This window comes from Salvelinus fontinalis, chromosome 26 (genome assembly GCF_029448725.1).
Source record: "Salvelinus fontinalis isolate EN_2023a chromosome 26, ASM2944872v1, whole genome shotgun sequence".
Classification (NCBI taxonomy): Eukaryota; Metazoa; Chordata; class Actinopteri; order Salmoniformes; family Salmonidae; genus Salvelinus; species Salvelinus fontinalis.
This window is the reverse complement of record NC_074690.1, coordinates 13,465,915-13,485,083: the sequence shown is the minus strand read 5'-3', so window position 1 is coordinate 13,485,083 and position 19,169 is coordinate 13,465,915. Positions and strand designations below refer to the sequence as shown.

Below are 19,169 nucleotides of genomic sequence, written 5' to 3'. Positions count from 1 at the left end.
TCATAACTAACCTGGACTGTATTAATGAGTAAAGACATGTCCTCATAACTAACCTGGACAGTATTAATGAGTAAAGACATGTCCTCATAACTAACCTGGACAGTATTAATGAGTAAAGATATGTCCTCATAACTAACCTGGACCGTATTAATGAGTAAAGACATGTCCTCATAACTAACCTGGATCGTATTAATGAGTAAGACATGTCCTCATAACTAACCTGGACAGTTTTAATGAGTAAAGATATGTCCTCATAACTAACCTGGACCGTATTAATGAGTAAAGACATGTCCTCATAACTAACCTGGACCGTATTAATGAGTAAAGATATGTCCTCATAACTAACCTGGACTGTATTAATGAGTAAAGACATGTCCTCATAACTAACCTGGACCGTATTAATGAGTAAAGAGATGTCCTCATAACTAACCTGGACCGTATTAATGAGTAAGACATGTCCTCATAACTAACCTGGACAGTATTAATGAGTAAAGAGATGTCCTCATAACTAACCTGGACCGTATTAATGATTAAGACATGTCCTCATAACTAACCTGGACAGTATTAATGAGTAAAGACATGTCCTCATAACTAACCTGGACCGTATTAATGAGTAAGACATGTCCTCATAACTAACCTGGACAGTATTAATGAGTAAAGACATGTCCTCATAACTAACCTGGACCGTATTAATGAGTAAGACATGTCCTCATAACTAACCTGGACTGTATTAATGAGTAAAGACATGTCCTCATAACTAGCCTGGACCGTATTAATGAGTAAAGACATGTCCTCATAACTAACCTGGACAGTATTAATGAGTAAAGACATGTCCTCATAACTAACCTGTACCGTATTAATGAGTAAAGACATGTCCTCATAACTAGCCTGGACCGTATTAATGAGTAAAGACATGTCCTCATAACTAACCTGGACTGTATTAATGAGTAAAGATATGTCCTCATAACTAACCTGGACCGTATTAATGAGTAAGACGTCCTCATAACTAACCTGGACCGTATTAATGAGTAAAGACATGTCCTCATAACTAACCTGGACCGTATTAATGAGTAAGACATGTCCTCATAACTAACCTGGACCGTATTAATGAGTAAGACATGTCCTCATAACTAACCTGGACAGTATTAATGAGTAAAGACATGTCCTCATAACTAACCTGGACCGTATTAATGAGTAAGACATGTCCTCATAACTAACCTGGACTGTATTAATGAGTAAAGACATGTCCTCATAACTAGCCTGGACCGTATTAATGAGTAAAGACATGTCCTCATAACTAACCTGGACAGTATTAATGAGTAAAGACATGTCCTCATAACTAACCTGGACTGTATTAATGAGTAAAGACATGTCCTCATAACTAACCTGGACCGTATTAATGAGTAAAGAGATGTCCTCATAACTAACCTGGACCGTATTAATGAGTAAGACATGTCCTCATAACTAACCTGGACAGTATTAATGAGTAAAGAGATGTCCTCATAACTAACCTGGACCGTATTAATGATTAAGACATGTCCTCATAACTAACCTGGACAGTATTAATGAGTAAAGACATGTCCTCATAACTAACCTGGACCGTATTAATGAGTAAGACATGTCCTCATAACTAACCTGGACAGTATTAATGAGTAAAGACATGTCCTCATAACTAACCTGGACCGTATTAATGAGTAAGACATGTCCTCATAACTAACCTGGACTGTATTAATGAGTAAAGACATGTCCTCATAACTAGCCTGGACCGTATTAATGAGTAAAGACATGTCCTCATAACTAACCTGGACAGTATTAATGAGTAAAGACATGTCCTCATAACTAACCTGTACCGTATTAATGAGTAAAGACATGTCCTCATAACTAGCCTGGACCGTATTAATGAGTAAAGACATGTCCTCATAACTAACCTGGACCGTATTAATGAGTAAGACATGTCCTCATAACTAACCTGGACCGTATTAATGAGTAAAGACATGTCCTCATAACTAACCTGGACCGTATTAATGAGTAAGACATGTCCTCATAACTAACCTGGACCGTATTAATGAGTAAAGACATGTCCTCATAACAAACCTGGACCATATTAATGAGTAAGACATGTCCTCATAACTAACCTGGACCGTATTAATGAGTAAAGACATGTCCTCATAACTAACCTGGACCGTATTAATGAGTAAAGACATGTCCTCATAACTAACCTGGATCGTATTAATGAGTAAAGACATGTCCTCATAACTAACCTGGACCGTATTAATGAGTAAAGACATGTCCTCATAACTAACCTGGACCGTATTAATGAGTAAAGACATGTCCTCATAACTAACCTGGACCGTATTAATGAGTAAGACATGTCCTCATAACTAACCTGGACCGTATTAATGAGTAAAGACATGTCCTCATAACTAACCTGGACCGTATTAATGAGTAAAGACATGTCCTCATAACAAACCTGGACCGTATTAATGAGTAAGACATGTCCTCATAACTAACCTGGACCGTATTAATGAGTAAAGATATGTCCTCATAACTAACCTGGACAGTATTAATGAGTAAAGACATGTCCTCATAACTAACCTGGACCGTATTAATGAGTAAAGACATGTCCTCATAACTAACCTGGACTGTATTAATGAGTAAAGACATGTCCTCATAACTAACCTGGACCGTATTAATGAGTAAAGACATGTCCTCATAACTAACCTGGACTGTATTAATGAGTAAAGACATGTCCTCATAACTAACCTGGACTGTATTAATGAGTAAAGACATGTCCTCATAACTAACCTGGACCGTATTAATGAGTAAGACATGTCCTCATAACTAACCTGGAATGTATTAATGAGTAAAGACATGTCCTCATAACTAACCTGGACTGTATTAATGAGTAAAGACATGTCCTCATAACTAGACTGGACCGTATTAATGAGTAAAGACATGTCCTCATAACTAACCTGGACAGTATTAATGAGTAAAGACATGTCCTCATAACTAACCTGTACCGTATTAATGAGTAAAGACATGTCCTCATAACTAGCCTGGACCGTATTAATGAGTAAAGACATGTCCTCATAACTAACCTGGACTGTATTAATGAGTAAAGATATGTCTTCATAACTAACCTGGACCGTATTAATGAGTAAGACGTCCTCATAACTAACCTGGACCGTATTAATGAGTAAAGACATGTCCTCATAACTAACCTGGACCGTATCAATGAGTAAGACATGTCCTCATAACTAACCTGGACCGTATTAATGAGTAAGACATGTCCTCATAACTAACCTGGACAGTATTAATGAGTAAAGACATGTCCTCATAACTAACCTGGACCGTATTAATGAGTAAGACATGTCCTCATAACTAACCTGGACTGTATTAATGAGTAAAGACATGTCCTCATAACTAGCCTGGACCGTATTAATGAGTAAAGACATGTCCTCATAACTAACCTGGACAGTATTAATGAGTAAAGACATGTCCTCATAACTAACCTGGACCGTATTAATGAGTAAGACATGTCCTCATAACTAACCTGGACTGTATTAATGAGTAAAGACATGTCCTCATAACTAACCTGGACTGTATTAATGAGTAAGACGCCCTCATAACTAACCTGGACTGTATTAACGATTAGACATGTCCTCATAACTAACCTGGACCGTATTAATGAGTAAAGACATGTCCTCATAACTAACCTGGACCGTATTAATGAGTAAGACATGTCCTCATAACTAACCTGGACCGTATTAATGAGTAAAGACATGTCCTCATAACTAACCTGGACCGTATTAATGAGTAAAGACATGTCCTCATAACTAGCCTGGACCGTATTAATGAGTAAAGACATGTCCTCATAACTAACCTGGACTGTATTAATGAGTAAAGACATGTCCTCATAACTAACCTGGACAGTATTAATGAGTAAAGACATGTCCTCATAACTAACCTGGACAGTATTAATGAGTAAAGATATGTCCTCATAACTAACCTGGACCGTATTAATGAGTAAAGACATGTCCTCATAACTAACCTGGATCGTATTAATGAGTAAGACATGTCCTCATAACTAACCTGGACAGTTTTAATGAGTAAAGATATGTCCTCATAACTAACCTGGACCGTATTAATGAGTAAAGACATGTCCTCATAACTAACCTGGACCGTATTAATGAGTAAAGATATGTCCTCATAACTAACCTGGACTGTATTAATGAGTAAAGACATGTCCTCATAACTAACCTGGACCGTATTAATGAGTAAAGAGATGTCCTCATAACTAACCTGGACCGTATTAATGAGTAAGACATGTCCTCATAACTAACCTGGACAGTATTAATGAGTAAAGAGATGTCCTCATAACTAACCTGGACCGTATTAATGATTAAGACATGTCCTCATAACTAACCTGGACAGTATTAATGAGTAAAGACATGTCCTCATAACTAACCTGGACCGTATTAATGAGTAAGACATGTCCTCATAACTAACCTGGACAGTATTAATGAGTAAAGACATGTCCTCATAACTAACCTGGACCGTATTAATGAGTAAGACATGTCCTCATAACTAACCTGGACTGTATTAATGAGTAAAGACATGTCCTCATAACTAGCCTGGACCGTATTAATGAGTAAAGACATGTCCTCATAACTAACCTGGACAGTATTAATGAGTAAAGACATGTCCTCATAACTAACCTGTACCGTATTAATGAGTAAAGACATGTCCTCATAACTAGCCTGGACCGTATTAATGAGTAAAGACATGTCCTCATAACTAACCTGGACTGTATTAATGAGTAAAGATATGTCCTCATAACTAACCTGGACCGTATTAATGAGTAAGACGTCCTCATAACTAACCTGGACCGTATTAATGAGTAAAGACATGTCCTCATAACTAACCTGGACCGTATTAATGAGTAAGACATGTCCTCATAACTAACCTGGACCGTATTAATGAGTAAGACATGTCCTCATAACTAACCTGGACAGTATTAATGAGTAAAGACATGTCCTCATAACTAACCTGGACCGTATTAATGAGTAAGACATGTCCTCATAACTAACCTGGACTGTATTAATGAGTAAAGACATGTCCTCATAACTAGCCTGGACCGTATTAATGAGTAAAGACATGTCCTCATAACTAACCTGGACAGTATTAATGAGTAAAGACATGTCCTCATAACTAACCTGGACTGTATTAATGAGTAAAGACATGTCCTCATAACTAACCTGGACCGTATTAATGAGTAAAGAGATGTCCTCATAACTAACCTGGACCGTATTAATGAGTAAGACATGTCCTCATAACTAACCTGGACAGTATTAATGAGTAAAGAGATGTCCTCATAACTAACCTGGACCGTATTAATGATTAAGACATGTCCTCATAACTAACCTGGACAGTATTAATGAGTAAAGACATGTCCTCATAACTAACCTGGACCGTATTAATGAGTAAGACATGTCCTCATAACTAACCTGGACAGTATTAATGAGTAAAGACATGTCCTCATAACTAACCTGGACCGTATTAATGAGTAAGACATGTCCTCATAACTAACCTGGACTGTATTAATGAGTAAAGACATGTCCTCATAACTAGCCTGGACCGTATTAATGAGTAAAGACATGTCCTCATAACTAACCTGGACAGTATTAATGAGTAAAGACATGTCCTCATAACTAACCTGTACCGTATTAATGAGTAAAGACATGTCCTCATAACTAGCCTGGACCGTATTAATGAGTAAAGACATGTCCTCATAACTAACCTGGACCGTATTAATGAGTAAGACATGTCCTCATAACTAACCTGGACCGTATTAATGAGTAAAGACATGTCCTCATAACTAACCTGGACCGTATTAATGAGTAAGACATGTCCTCATAACTAACCTGGACCGTATTAATGAGTAAAGACATGTCCTCATAACAAACCTGGACCATATTAATGAGTAAGACATGTCCTCATAACTAACCTGGACCGTATTAATGAGTAAAGACATGTCCTCATAACTAACCTGGACCGTATTAATGAGTAAAGACATGTCCTCATAACTAACCTGGATCGTATTAATGAGTAAAGACATGTCCTCATAACTAACCTGGACCGTATTAATGAGTAAAGACATGTCCTCATAACTAACCTGGACCGTATTAATGAGTAAAGACATGTCCTCATAACTAACCTGGACCGTATTAATGAGTAAGACATGTCCTCATAACTAACCTGGACCGTATTAATGAGTAAAGACATGTCCTCATAACTAACCTGGACCGTATTAATGAGTAAAGACATGTCCTCATAACAAACCTGGACCGTATTAATGAGTAAGACATGTCCTCATAACTAACCTGGACCGTATTAATGAGTAAAGATATGTCCTCATAACTAACCTGGACAGTATTAATGAGTAAAGACATGTCCTCATAACTAACCTGGACCGTATTAATGAGTAAAGACATGTCCTCATAACTAACCTGGACTGTATTAATGAGTAAAGACATGTCCTCATAACTAACCTGGACCGTATTAATGAGTAAAGACATGTCCTCATAACTAACCTGGACTGTATTAATGAGTAAAGACATGTCCTCATAACTAACCTGGACTGTATTAATGAGTAAAGACATGTCCTCATAACTAACCTGGACCGTATTAATGAGTAAGACATGTCCTCATAACTAACCTGGAATGTATTAATGAGTAAAGACATGTCCTCATAACTAACCTGGACTGTATTAATGAGTAAAGACATGTCCTCATAACTAACCTGGACCGTATTAATGAGTAAAGACATGTCCTCATAACTAACCTGGACTGTATTAATGAGTAAAGACATGTCCTCATAACTAATCTGGACCGTATTAATGAGTAAAGACATGTCCTCATAACTAACCTGGACTGTATTAATGAGTAAAGACATGTCCTCATAACTAACCTGGACCGTATTAATGAGTAAAGACATGTCCTCATAACTAGCCTGGACCGTATTAATGAGTAAAGACATGTCCTCATAACTAACCTGGACCGTATTAATGAGTAAAGACATGTCCTGATAACTAACCTGGACCGTATTAATGAGTAAAGACATGTCCTGATAACTAACCTGGACCGTATTAATGAGTAAAGATATGTCCTCATAACTAACCTGGACTGTATTAATGAGTAAAGACATGTCCTCATAACTAACCTGGACCGTATTAATGAGTAAAGAGATGTCCTCATAACTAACCTGGACCGTATTAATGAGTAAGACATGTCCTCATAACTAACCTGGACAGTATTAATGAGTAAAGACATGTCCTCATAACTAACCTGGACCGTATTAATGAGTAAGACATGTCCTCATAACTAACCTGGACCGTATTAATGAGTAAGACATGTCCTCATAACTAACCTGGACTGTATTAATGAGTAAAGACATGTCCTCATAACTAGACTGGACCGTATTAATGAGTAAAGACATGTCCTCATAACTAACCTGGACAGTATTAATGAGTAAAGACATGTCCTCATAACTAACCTGTACCGTATTAATGAGTAAAGACATGTCCTCATAACTAGCCTGGACCGTATTAATGAGTAAAGACATGTCCTCATAACTAACCTGGACTGTATTAATGAGTAAAGATATGTCTTCATAACTAACCTGGACCGTATTAATGAGTAAGACGTCCTCATAACTAACCTGGACCGTATTAATGAGTAAAGACATGTCCTCATAACTAACCTGGACCGTATCAATGAGTAAGACATGTCCTCATAACTAACCTGGACCGTATTAATGAGTAAGACATGTCCTCATAACTAACCTGGACAGTATTAATGAGTAAAGACATGTCCTCATAACTAACCTGGACCGTATTAATGAGTAAGACATGTCCTCATAACTAACCTGGACTGTATTAATGAGTAAAGACATGTCCTCATAACTAGCCTGGACCGTATTAATGAGTAAAGACATGTCCTCATAACTAACCTGGACAGTATTAATGAGTAAAGACATGTCCTCATAACTAACCTGGACCGTATTAATGAGTAAGACATGTCCTCATAACTAACCTGGACTGTATTAATGAGTAAAGACATGTCCTCATAACTAACCTGGACTGTATTAATGAGTAAGACGCCCTCATAACTAACCTGGACTGTATTAACGATTAGACATGTCCTCATAACTAACCTGGACCGTATTAATGAGTAAAGACATGTCCTCATAACTAACCTGGACCGTATTAATGAGTAAGACATGTCCTCATAACTAACCTGGACCGTATTAATGAGTAAAGACATGTCCTCATAACTAACCTGGACCGTATTAATGAGTAAAGACATGTCCTCATAACTAGCCTGGACCGTATTAATGAGTAAAGACATGTCCTCATAACTAACCTGGACTGTATTAATGAGTAAAGACATGTCCTCATAACTAACCTGGACAGTATTAATGAGTAAAGACATGTCCTCATAACTAACCTGGACAGTATTAATGAGTAAAGATATGTCCTCATAACTAACCTGGACCGTATTAATGAGTAAAGACATGTCCTCATAACTAACCTGGATCGTATTAATGAGTAAGACATGTCCTCATAACTAACCTGGACAGTTTTAATGAGTAAAGATATGTCCTCATAACTAACCTGGACCGTATTAATGAGTAAAGACATGTCCTCATAACTAACCTGGACCGTATTAATGAGTAAAGAGATGTCCTCATAACTAACCTGGACCGTATTAATGAGTAAGACATGTCCTCATAACTAACCTGGACAGTATTAATGAGTAAAGAGATGTCCTCATAACTAACCTGGACCGTATTAATGATTAAGACATGTCCTCATAACTAACCTGGACAGTATTAATGAGTAAAGACATGTCCTCATAACTAACCTGGACCGTATTAATGAGTAAGACATGTCCTCATAACTAACCTGGACAGTATTAATGAGTAAAGACATGTCCTCATAACTAACCTGGACCGTATTAATGAGTAAGACATGTCCTCATAACTAACCTGGACTGTATTAATGAGTAAAGACATGTCCTCATAACTAGCCTGGACCGTATTAATGAGTAAAGACATGTCCTCATAACTAACCTGGACAGTATTAATGAGTAAAGACATGTCCTCATAACTAACCTGTACCGTATTAATGAGTAAAGACATGTCCTCATAACTAGCCTGGACCGTATTAATGAGTAAAGACATGTCCTCATAACTAACCTGGACTGTATTAATGAGTAAAGATATGTCCTCATAACTAACCTGGACCGTATTAATGAGTAAGACGTCCTCATAACTAACCTGGACCGTATTAATGAGTAAAGACATGTCCTCATAACTAACCTGGACCGTATTAATGAGTAAGACATGTCCTCATAACTAACCTGGACCGTATTAATGAGTAAGACATGTCCTCATAACTAACCTGGACAGTATTAATGAGTAAAGACATGTCCTCATAACTAACCTGGACCGTATTAATGAGTAAGACATGTCCTCATAACTAACCTGGACTGTATTAATGAGTAAAGACATGTCCTCATAACTAGCCTGGACCGTATTAATGAGTAAAGACATGTCCTCATAACTAACCTGGACAGTATTAATGAGTAAAGACATGTCCTCATAACTAACCTGGACCGTATTAATGAGTAAAGATATGTCCTCATAACTAACCTGGACTGTATTAATGAGTAAAGACATGTCCTCATAACTAACCTGGACCGTATTAATGAGTAAAGAGATGTCCTCATAACTAACCTGGACCGTATTAATGAGTAAGACATGTCCTCATAACTAACCTGGACAGTATTAATGAGTAAAGACATGTCCTCATAACTAACCTGGACCGTATTAATGAGTAAGACATGTCCTCATAACTAACCTGGACCGTATTAATGAGTAAGACATGTCCTCATAACTAACCTGGACTGTATTAATGAGTAAAGACATGTCCTCATAACTAGCCTGGACCGTATTAATGAGTAAAGACATGTCCTCATAACTAACCTGGAAAGTATTAATGAGTAAAGACATGTCCTCATAACTAACCTGTACCGTATTAATGAGTAAAGACATGTCCTCATAACTAGCCTGGACCGTATTAATGAGTAAAGACATGTCCTCATAACTAACCTGGACTGTATTAATGAGTAAAGATATGTCTTCATAACTAACCTGGACCGTATTAATGAGTAAGACGTCCTCATAACTAACCTGGACCGTATTAATGAGTAAAGACATGTCCTCATAACTAACCTGGACCGTATCAATGAGTAAGACATGTCCTCATAACTAACCTGGACCGTATTAATGAGTAAGACATGTCCTCATAACTAACCTGGACAGTATTAATGAGTAAAGACATGTCCTCATAACTAACCTGGACCGTATTAATGAGTAAGACATGTCCTCATAACTAACCTGGACTGTATTAATGAGTAAAGACATGTCCTCATAACTAGCCTGGACCGTATTAATGAGTAAAGACATGTCCTCATAACTAACCTGGACAGTATTAATGAGTAAAGACATGTCCTCATAACTAACCTGGACCGTATTAATGAGTAAGACATGTCCTCATAACTAACCTGGACTGTATTAATGAGTAAAGACATGTCCTCATAACTAACCTGGACTGTATTAATGAGTAAGACGCCCTCATAACTAACCTGGACTGTATTAACGATTAGACATGTCCTCATAACTAACCTGGACCGTATTAATGAGTAAAGACATGTCCTCATAACTAACCTGGACCGTATTAATGAGTAAGACATGTCCTCATAACTAACCTGGACCGTATTAATGAGTAAAGACATGTCCTCATAACTAACCTGGACCGTATTAATGAGTAAAGACATGTCCTCATAACTAACCTGGACCGTATTAATGAGTAAAGACATGTCCTCATAACTAGCCTGGACCGTATTAATGAGTAAAGACATGTCCTCATAACTAACCTGGACTGTATTAATGAGTAAAGACATGTCCTCATAACTAACCTGGACAGTATTAATGAGTAAAGACATGTCCTCATAACTAACCTGGACAGTATTAATGAGTAAAGATATGTCCTCATAACTAACCTGGAACGTATTAATGAGTAAAGACATGTCCTCATAACTAACCTGGATCGTATTAATGAGTAAGACATGTCCTCATAACTAACCTGGACTGTATTAATGAGTAAAGACATGTCCTCATAACTAACCTGGACCGTATTAATGAGTAAAGAGATGTCCTCATAACTAACCTGGACCGTATTAATGAGTAAGACATGTCCTCATAACTAACCTGGACAGTATTAATGAGTAAAGACATGTCCTCATAACTAACCTGGACCGTATTAATGAGTAAGACATGTCCTCATAACTAACCTGGACAGTATTAATGAGTAAAGATATGTCTTCATAACTAACCTGGACCGTATTAATGAGTAAGACGTCCTCATAACTAACCTGGACCGTATTAATGATTAAAGACATGTCCTCATAACTAACCTGGACCGTATTAATGAGTAAGACATGTCCTCATAACTAACCTGGACTGTATTAATGATTAAGACATGTCCTCATAACTAACCTGGACCGTATTAATGAGTAAAGACATGTCCTCATAACTAACCTGGACCGTATTAATGAGTAAGACATGTCCTCATAACTAACCTGGACTGTATTAATGAGTAAAGACATGTCCTCATAACTAACCTGGACAGTATTAATGAGTAAAGACATGTCCTCATAACTAACCTGGACAGTATTAATGAGTAAAGATATGTCCTCATAACTAACCTGGACCGTATTAATGAGTAAAGACATGTCCTCATAACTAACCTGGATCGTATTAATGAGTAAGACATGTCCTCATAACTAACCTGGACAGTTTTAATGAGTAAAGATATGTCCTCATAACTAACCTGGACCGTATTAATGAGTAAAGACATGTCCTCATAACTAACCTGGACCGTATTAATGAGTAAAGATATGTCCTCATAACTAACCTGGACTGTATTAATGAGTAAAGACATGTCCTCATAACTAACCTGGACCGTATTAATGAGTAAAGAGATGTCCTCATAACTAACCTGGACCGTATTAATGATTAAGACATGTCCTCATAACTAACCTGGACAGTATTAATGAGTAAAGACATGTCCTCATAACTAACCTGGACCGTATTAATGAGTAAGACATGTCCTCATAACTAACCTGGACAGTATTAATGAGTAAAGACATGTCCTCATAACTAACCTGGACCGTATTAATGAGTAAGACATGTCCTCATAACTAACCTGGACTGTATTAATGAGTAAAGACATGTCCTCATAACTAGCCTGGACCGTATTAATGAGTAAAGACATGTCCTCATAACTAACCTGGATCGTATTAATGAGTAAGACATGTCCTCATAACTAACCTGGACAGTATTAATGAGTAAAGATATGTCCTCATAACTAACCTGGACCGTATTAATGATTAAGACATGTCCTCATAACTAACCTGGACAGTATTAATGAGTAAAGACATGTCCTCATAACTAACCTGGACCGTATTAATGAGTAAGACATGTCCTCATAACTAACCTGGACAGTATTAATGAGTAAAGACATGTCCTCATAACTAACCTGGACCGTATTAATGAGTAAGACATGTCCTCATAACTAACCTGGACTGTATTAATGAGTAAAGACATGTCCTCATAACTAGCCTGGACCGTATTAATGAGTAAAGACATGTCCTCATAACTAACCTGGACAGTATTAATGAGTAAAGACATGTCCTCATAACTAACCTGTACCGTATTAATGAGTAAAGACATGTCCTCATAACTAGCCTGGACCGTATTAATGAGTAAAGACATGTCCTCATAACTAACCTGGACTGTATTAATGAGTAAAGATATGTCTTCATAACTAACCTGGACCGTATTAATGAGTAAGACGTCCTCATAACTAACCTGGACCGTATTAATGAGTAAAGACATGTCCTCATAACTAACCTGGACCGTATTAATGAGTAAGACATGTCCTCATAACTAACCTGGACCGTATTAATGAGTAAGACATGTCCTCATAACTAACCTGGACAGTATTAATGAGTAAAGACATGTCCTCATAACTAACCTGGACCGTATTAATGAGTAAGACATGTCCTCATAACTAACCTGGACTGTATTAATGAGTAAAGACATGTCCTCATAACTAGCCTGGACCGTATTAATGAGTAAAGACATGTCCTCATAACTAACCTGGACAGTATTAATGAGTAAAGACATGTCCTCATAACTAACCTGGACCGTATTAATGAGTAAAGATATGTCCTCATAACTAACCTGGACTGTATTAATGAGTAAAGACATGTCCTCATAACTAACCTGGACCGTATTAATGAGTAAAGAGATGTCCTCATAACTAACCTGGACCGTATTAATGAGTAAGACATGTCCTCATAACTAACCTGGACAGTATTAATGAGTAAAGACATGTCCTCATAACTAACCTGGACCGTATTAATGAGTAAGACATGTCCTCATAACTATCCTGGACCGTATTAATGAGTAAGACATGTCCTCATAACTAACCTGGACTGTATTAATGAGTAAAGACATGTCCTCATAACTAGCCTGGACCGTATTAATGAGTAAAGACATGTCCTCATAACTAACCTGGACAGTATTAATGAGTAAAGACATGTCCTCATAACTAACCTGGACCGTATTAATGAGTAAAGATATGTCCTCATAACTAACCTGGACTGTATTAATGAGTAAAGACATGTCCTCATAACTAACCTGGACCGTATTAATGAGTAAAGAGATGTCCTCATAACTAACCTGGACCGTATTAATGAGTAAGACATGTCCTCATAACTAACCTGGACAGTATTAATGAGTAAAGACATGTCCTCATAACTAACCTGGACCGTATTAATGAGTAAGACATGTCCTCATAACTAACCTGGACCGTATTAATGAGTAAGACATGTCCTCATAACTAACCTGGACTGTATTAATGAGTAAAGACATGTCCTCATAACTAGCCTGGACCGTATTAATGAGTAAAGACATGTCCTCATAACTAACCTGGACAGTATTCATGAGTAAAGACATGTCCTCATAACTAACCTGTACCGTATTAATGAGTAAAGACATGTCCTCATAACTAGCCTGGACCGTATTAATGAGTAAAGACATGTCCTCATAACTAACCTGGACTGTATTAATGAGTAAAGATATGTCTTCATAACTAACCTGGACCGTATTAATGAGTAAGACGTCCTCATAACTAACCTGGACCGTATTAATGAGTAAAGACATGTCCTCATAACTAACCTGGACCGTATCAATGAGTAAGACATGTCCTCATAACTAACCTGGACCGTATTAATGAGTAAGACATGTCCTCATAACTAACCTGGACAGTATTAATGAGTAAAGACATGTCCTCATAACTAACCTGGACCGTATTAATGAGTAAAGACATGTCCTCATAACTAACCTGTACCGTATTAATGAGTAAAGACATGTCCTCATAACTAGCCTGGACCGTATTAATGAGTAAAGACATGTCCTCATAACTAACCTGGACTGTATTAATGAGTAAAGATATGTCTTCATAACTAACCTGGACCGTATTAATGAGTAAGACGTCCTCATAACTAACCTGGACCGTATTAATGAGTAAAGACATGTCCTCATAACTAACCTGGACCGTATCAATGAGTAAGACATGTCCTCATAACTAACCTGGACCGTATTAATGAGTAAGACATGTCCTCATAACTAACCTGGACAGTATTAATGAGTAAAGACATGTCCTCATAACTAACCTGGACCGTATTAATGAGTAAGACATGTCCTCATAACTAACCTGGACTGTATTAATGAGTAAAGACATGTCCTCATAACTAACCTGGACTGTATTAATGAGTAAGACGCCCTCATAACTAACCTGGACTGTATTAACGATTAGACATGTCCTCATAACTAACCTGGACAGTATTAATGAGTAAAGACATGTCCTCATAACTAACCTGGACAGTATTAATGAGTAAAGATATGTCCTCATAACTAACCTGGACCGTATTAATGAGTAAAGACATGTCCTCATAACTAACCTGGATCGTATTAATGAGTAAGACATGTCCTCATAACTAACCTGGACAGTTTTAATGAGTAAAGATATGTCCTCATAACTAACCTGGACCGTATTAATGAGTAAAGACATGTCCTCATAACTAACCTGGACCGTATTAATGAGTAAAGATATGTCCTCATAACTAACCTGGACTGTATTAATGAGTAAAGACATGTCCTCATAACTAACCTGGACCGTATTAATGAGTAAAGAGATGTCCTCATAACTAACCTGGACCGTATTAATGATTAAGACATGTCCTCATAACTAACCTGGACAGTATTAATGAGTAAAGACATGTCCTCATAACTAACCTGGACCGTATTAATGAGTAAGACATGTCCTCATAACTAACCTGGACAGTATTAATGAGTAAAGACATGTCCTCATAACTAACCTGGACCGTATTAATGAGTAAGACATGTCCTCATAACTAACCTGGACTGTATTAATGAGTAAAGACATGTCCTCATAACTAGCCTGGACCGTATTAATGAGTAAAGACATGTCCTCATAACTAACCTGGATCGTATTAATGAGTAAGACATGTCCTCATAACTAACCTGGACAGTATTAATGAGTAAAGATATGTCCTCATAACTAACCTGAACCGTATTAATGATTAAGACATGTCCTCATAACTAACCTGGACAGTATTAATGAGTAAAGACATGTCCTCATAACTAACCTGGACCGTATTAATGAGTAAGACATGTCCTCATAACTAACCTGGACAGTATTAATGAGTAAAGACATGTCCTCATAACTAACCTGGACCCTATTAATGAGTAAGACATGTCCTCATAACTAACCTGGACTGTATTAATGAGTAAAGACATGTCCTCATAACTAGCCTGGACCGTATTAATGAGTAAAGACATGTCCTCATAACTAACCTGGACAGTATTAATGAGTAAAGACATGTCCTCATAACTAACCTGTACCGTATTAATGAGTAAAGACATGTCCTCATAACTAGCCTGGACCGTATTAATAAGTAAAGACATGTCCTCATAACTAACCTGGACTGTATTAATGAGTAAAGATATGTCTTCATAACTAACCTGGACCGTATTAATGAGTAAGACGTCCTCATAACTAACCTGGACCGTATTAATGAGTAAAGACATGTCCTCATAACTAACCTGGACCGTATTAATGAGTAAGACATGTCCTCATAACTAACCTGGACCGTATTAATGAGTAAGACATGTCCTCATAACTAACCTGGACAGTATTAATGAGTAAAGACATGTCCTCATAACTAACCTGGACCGTATTAATGAGTAAGACATGTCCTCATAACTAACCTGGACTGTATTAATGAGTAAAGACATGTCCTCATAACTAGCCTGGACCGTATTAATGAGTAAAGACATGTCCTCATAACTAACCTGGACAGTATTAATGAGTAAAGACATGTCCTCATAACTAACCTGGACCGTATTAATGAGTAAAGATATGTCCTCATAACTAACCTGGACTGTATTAATGAGTAAAGACATGTCCTCATAACTAACCTGGACCGTATTAATGAGTAAAGAGATGTCCTCATAACTAACCTGGACCGTATTAATGAGTAAGACATGTCCTCATAACTAACCTGGACAGTATTAATGAGTAAAGACATGTCCTCATAACTAACCTGGACCGTATTAATGAGTAAGACATGTCCTCATAACTAACCTGGACCGTATTAATGAGTAAGACATGTCCTCATAACTAACCTGGACTGTATTAATGAGTAAAGACATGTCCTCATAAGTAGCCTGGACCGTATTAATGAGTAAAGACATGTCCTCATAACTAACCTGGACAGTATTAATGAGTAAAGACATGTCCTCATAACTAACCTGTACCGTATTAATGAGTAAAGACATGTCCTCATAACTAGCCTGGACCGTATTAATGAGTAAAGACATGTCCTCATAACTAACCTGGACTGTATTAATGAGTAAAGATATGTCTTCATAACTAACCTGGACCGTATTAATGAGTAAGACGTCCTCATAACTAACCTGGACCGTATTAATGAGTAAAGACATGTCCTCATAACTAACCTGGACCGTATCAATGAGTAAGACATGTCCTCATAACTAACCTGGACCGTATTAATGAGTAAGACATGTCCTCATAACTAACCTGGACTGTATTAATGAGTAAAGACATGTCCTCATAACTAGCCTGGACCGTATTAATGAGTAAAGACATGTCCTCATAACTAACCTGGACAGTATTAATGAGTAAAGACATGTCCTCATAACTAACCTGGACCGTATTAATGAGTAAGACATGTCCTCATAACTAACCTGGACTGTATTAATGAGTAAAGACATGTCCTCATAACTAACCTGGACTGTATTAATGAGTAAGACGCCCTCATAACTAACCTGGACTGTATTAACGATTAGACATGTCCTCATAACTAACCTGGACCGTATTAATGAGTAAAGACATGTCCTCATAACTAACCTGGACCGTATTAATGAGTAAGACATGTCCTCATAACTAACCTGGACCGTATTAATGAGTAAAGACATGTCCTCATAACTAACCTGGACCGTATTAATGAGTAAAGACATGTCCTCATAACTAGCCTGGACCGTATTAATGAGTAAAGACATGTCCTCATAACTAACCTGGACTGTATTAATGAGTAAAGACATGTCCTCATAACTAACCTGGACAGTATTAATGAGTAAAGACATGTCCTCATAACTAACCTGGACAGTATTAATGAGTAAAGATATGTCCTCATAACTAACCTGGACCGTATTAATGAGTAAAGACATGTCCTCATAACTAACCTGGATCGTATTAATGAGTAAGACATGTCCTCATAACTAACCTGGACAGTATTAATGAGTAAAGATATGTCCTCATAACTAACCTGGACCGTATTAATGAGTAAAGACATGTCCTCATAACTAACCTGGACCGTATTAATGAGTAAAGATATGTCCTCATAACTAACCTGGACTGTATTAATGAGTAAAGACATGTCCTCATAACTAACCTGGACCGTATTAATGAGTAAAGAGATGTCCTCATAACTAACCTGGACCGTATTAATGAGTAAGACATGTCCTCATAACTAACCTGGACAGTATTAATGAGTAAAGACATGTCCTCATAACTAACCTGGACCGTATTAATGAGTAAGACATGTCCTCATAACTAACCTGGACTGTATTAATGAGTAAAGACATGTCCTCATAACTAACCTGGACCGTATTAATGAGTAAGACATGTCCTCATAACTAACCTGGACTGTATTAATGAGTAAAGACATGTCCTCATAACTAGCCTGGACCGTATTAATGAGTAAAGACATGTCCTCATAACTAACCTGGATCGTATTAATGAGTAAGACATGTCCTCATAACTAACCTGGACAGTATTAATGAGTAAAGATATGTCCTCATAACTAACCTGGACCGTATTAATGAGTAAAGACATGTCCTCATAACTAACCTGGACCGTATTAATGAGTAAAGATATGTCCTCATAACTAACCTGGACTGTATTAATGAGTAAAGACATGTCCTCATAACTAACCTGGACCGTATTAATGAGTAAAGAGATGTCCTCATAACTAACCTGGACCGTATTAATGAGTAAGACATGTCCTCATAACTAACCTGGACAGTATTAATGAGTAAAGACATGTCCTCATAACTAACCTGGACCGTATTAATGAGTAAGACATGTCCTCATAACTAACCTGGACTGTATTAATGAGTAAAGACATGTCCTCATAACTAGCCTGGACCGTATTAATGAGTAAAGACATGTCCTCATAACTAACCTGGACAGTATTAATGAGTAAAGACATGTCCTCATAACTAACCTGTACCGTATTAATGAGTAAAGACATGTCCTCATAACTAGCCTGGACCGTATTAATGAGTAAAGACATGTCCTCATAACTAACCTGGACTGTATTAATGAGTAAAGATATGTCTTCATAACTAACCTGGACCGTATTAATGA

General features: G+C 37.3%; 1 protein-coding gene across 3 annotated transcripts in view; it reads left to right on the top strand.

Moving 5' to 3' along the window:
- LOC129823663 (activated CDC42 kinase 1-like) overlaps positions 1 to 19,169 on the top strand; it is a 158,029-nt gene that overhangs the window by 105,269 nt on the left and 33,591 nt on the right. The window lies entirely within an intron of this gene.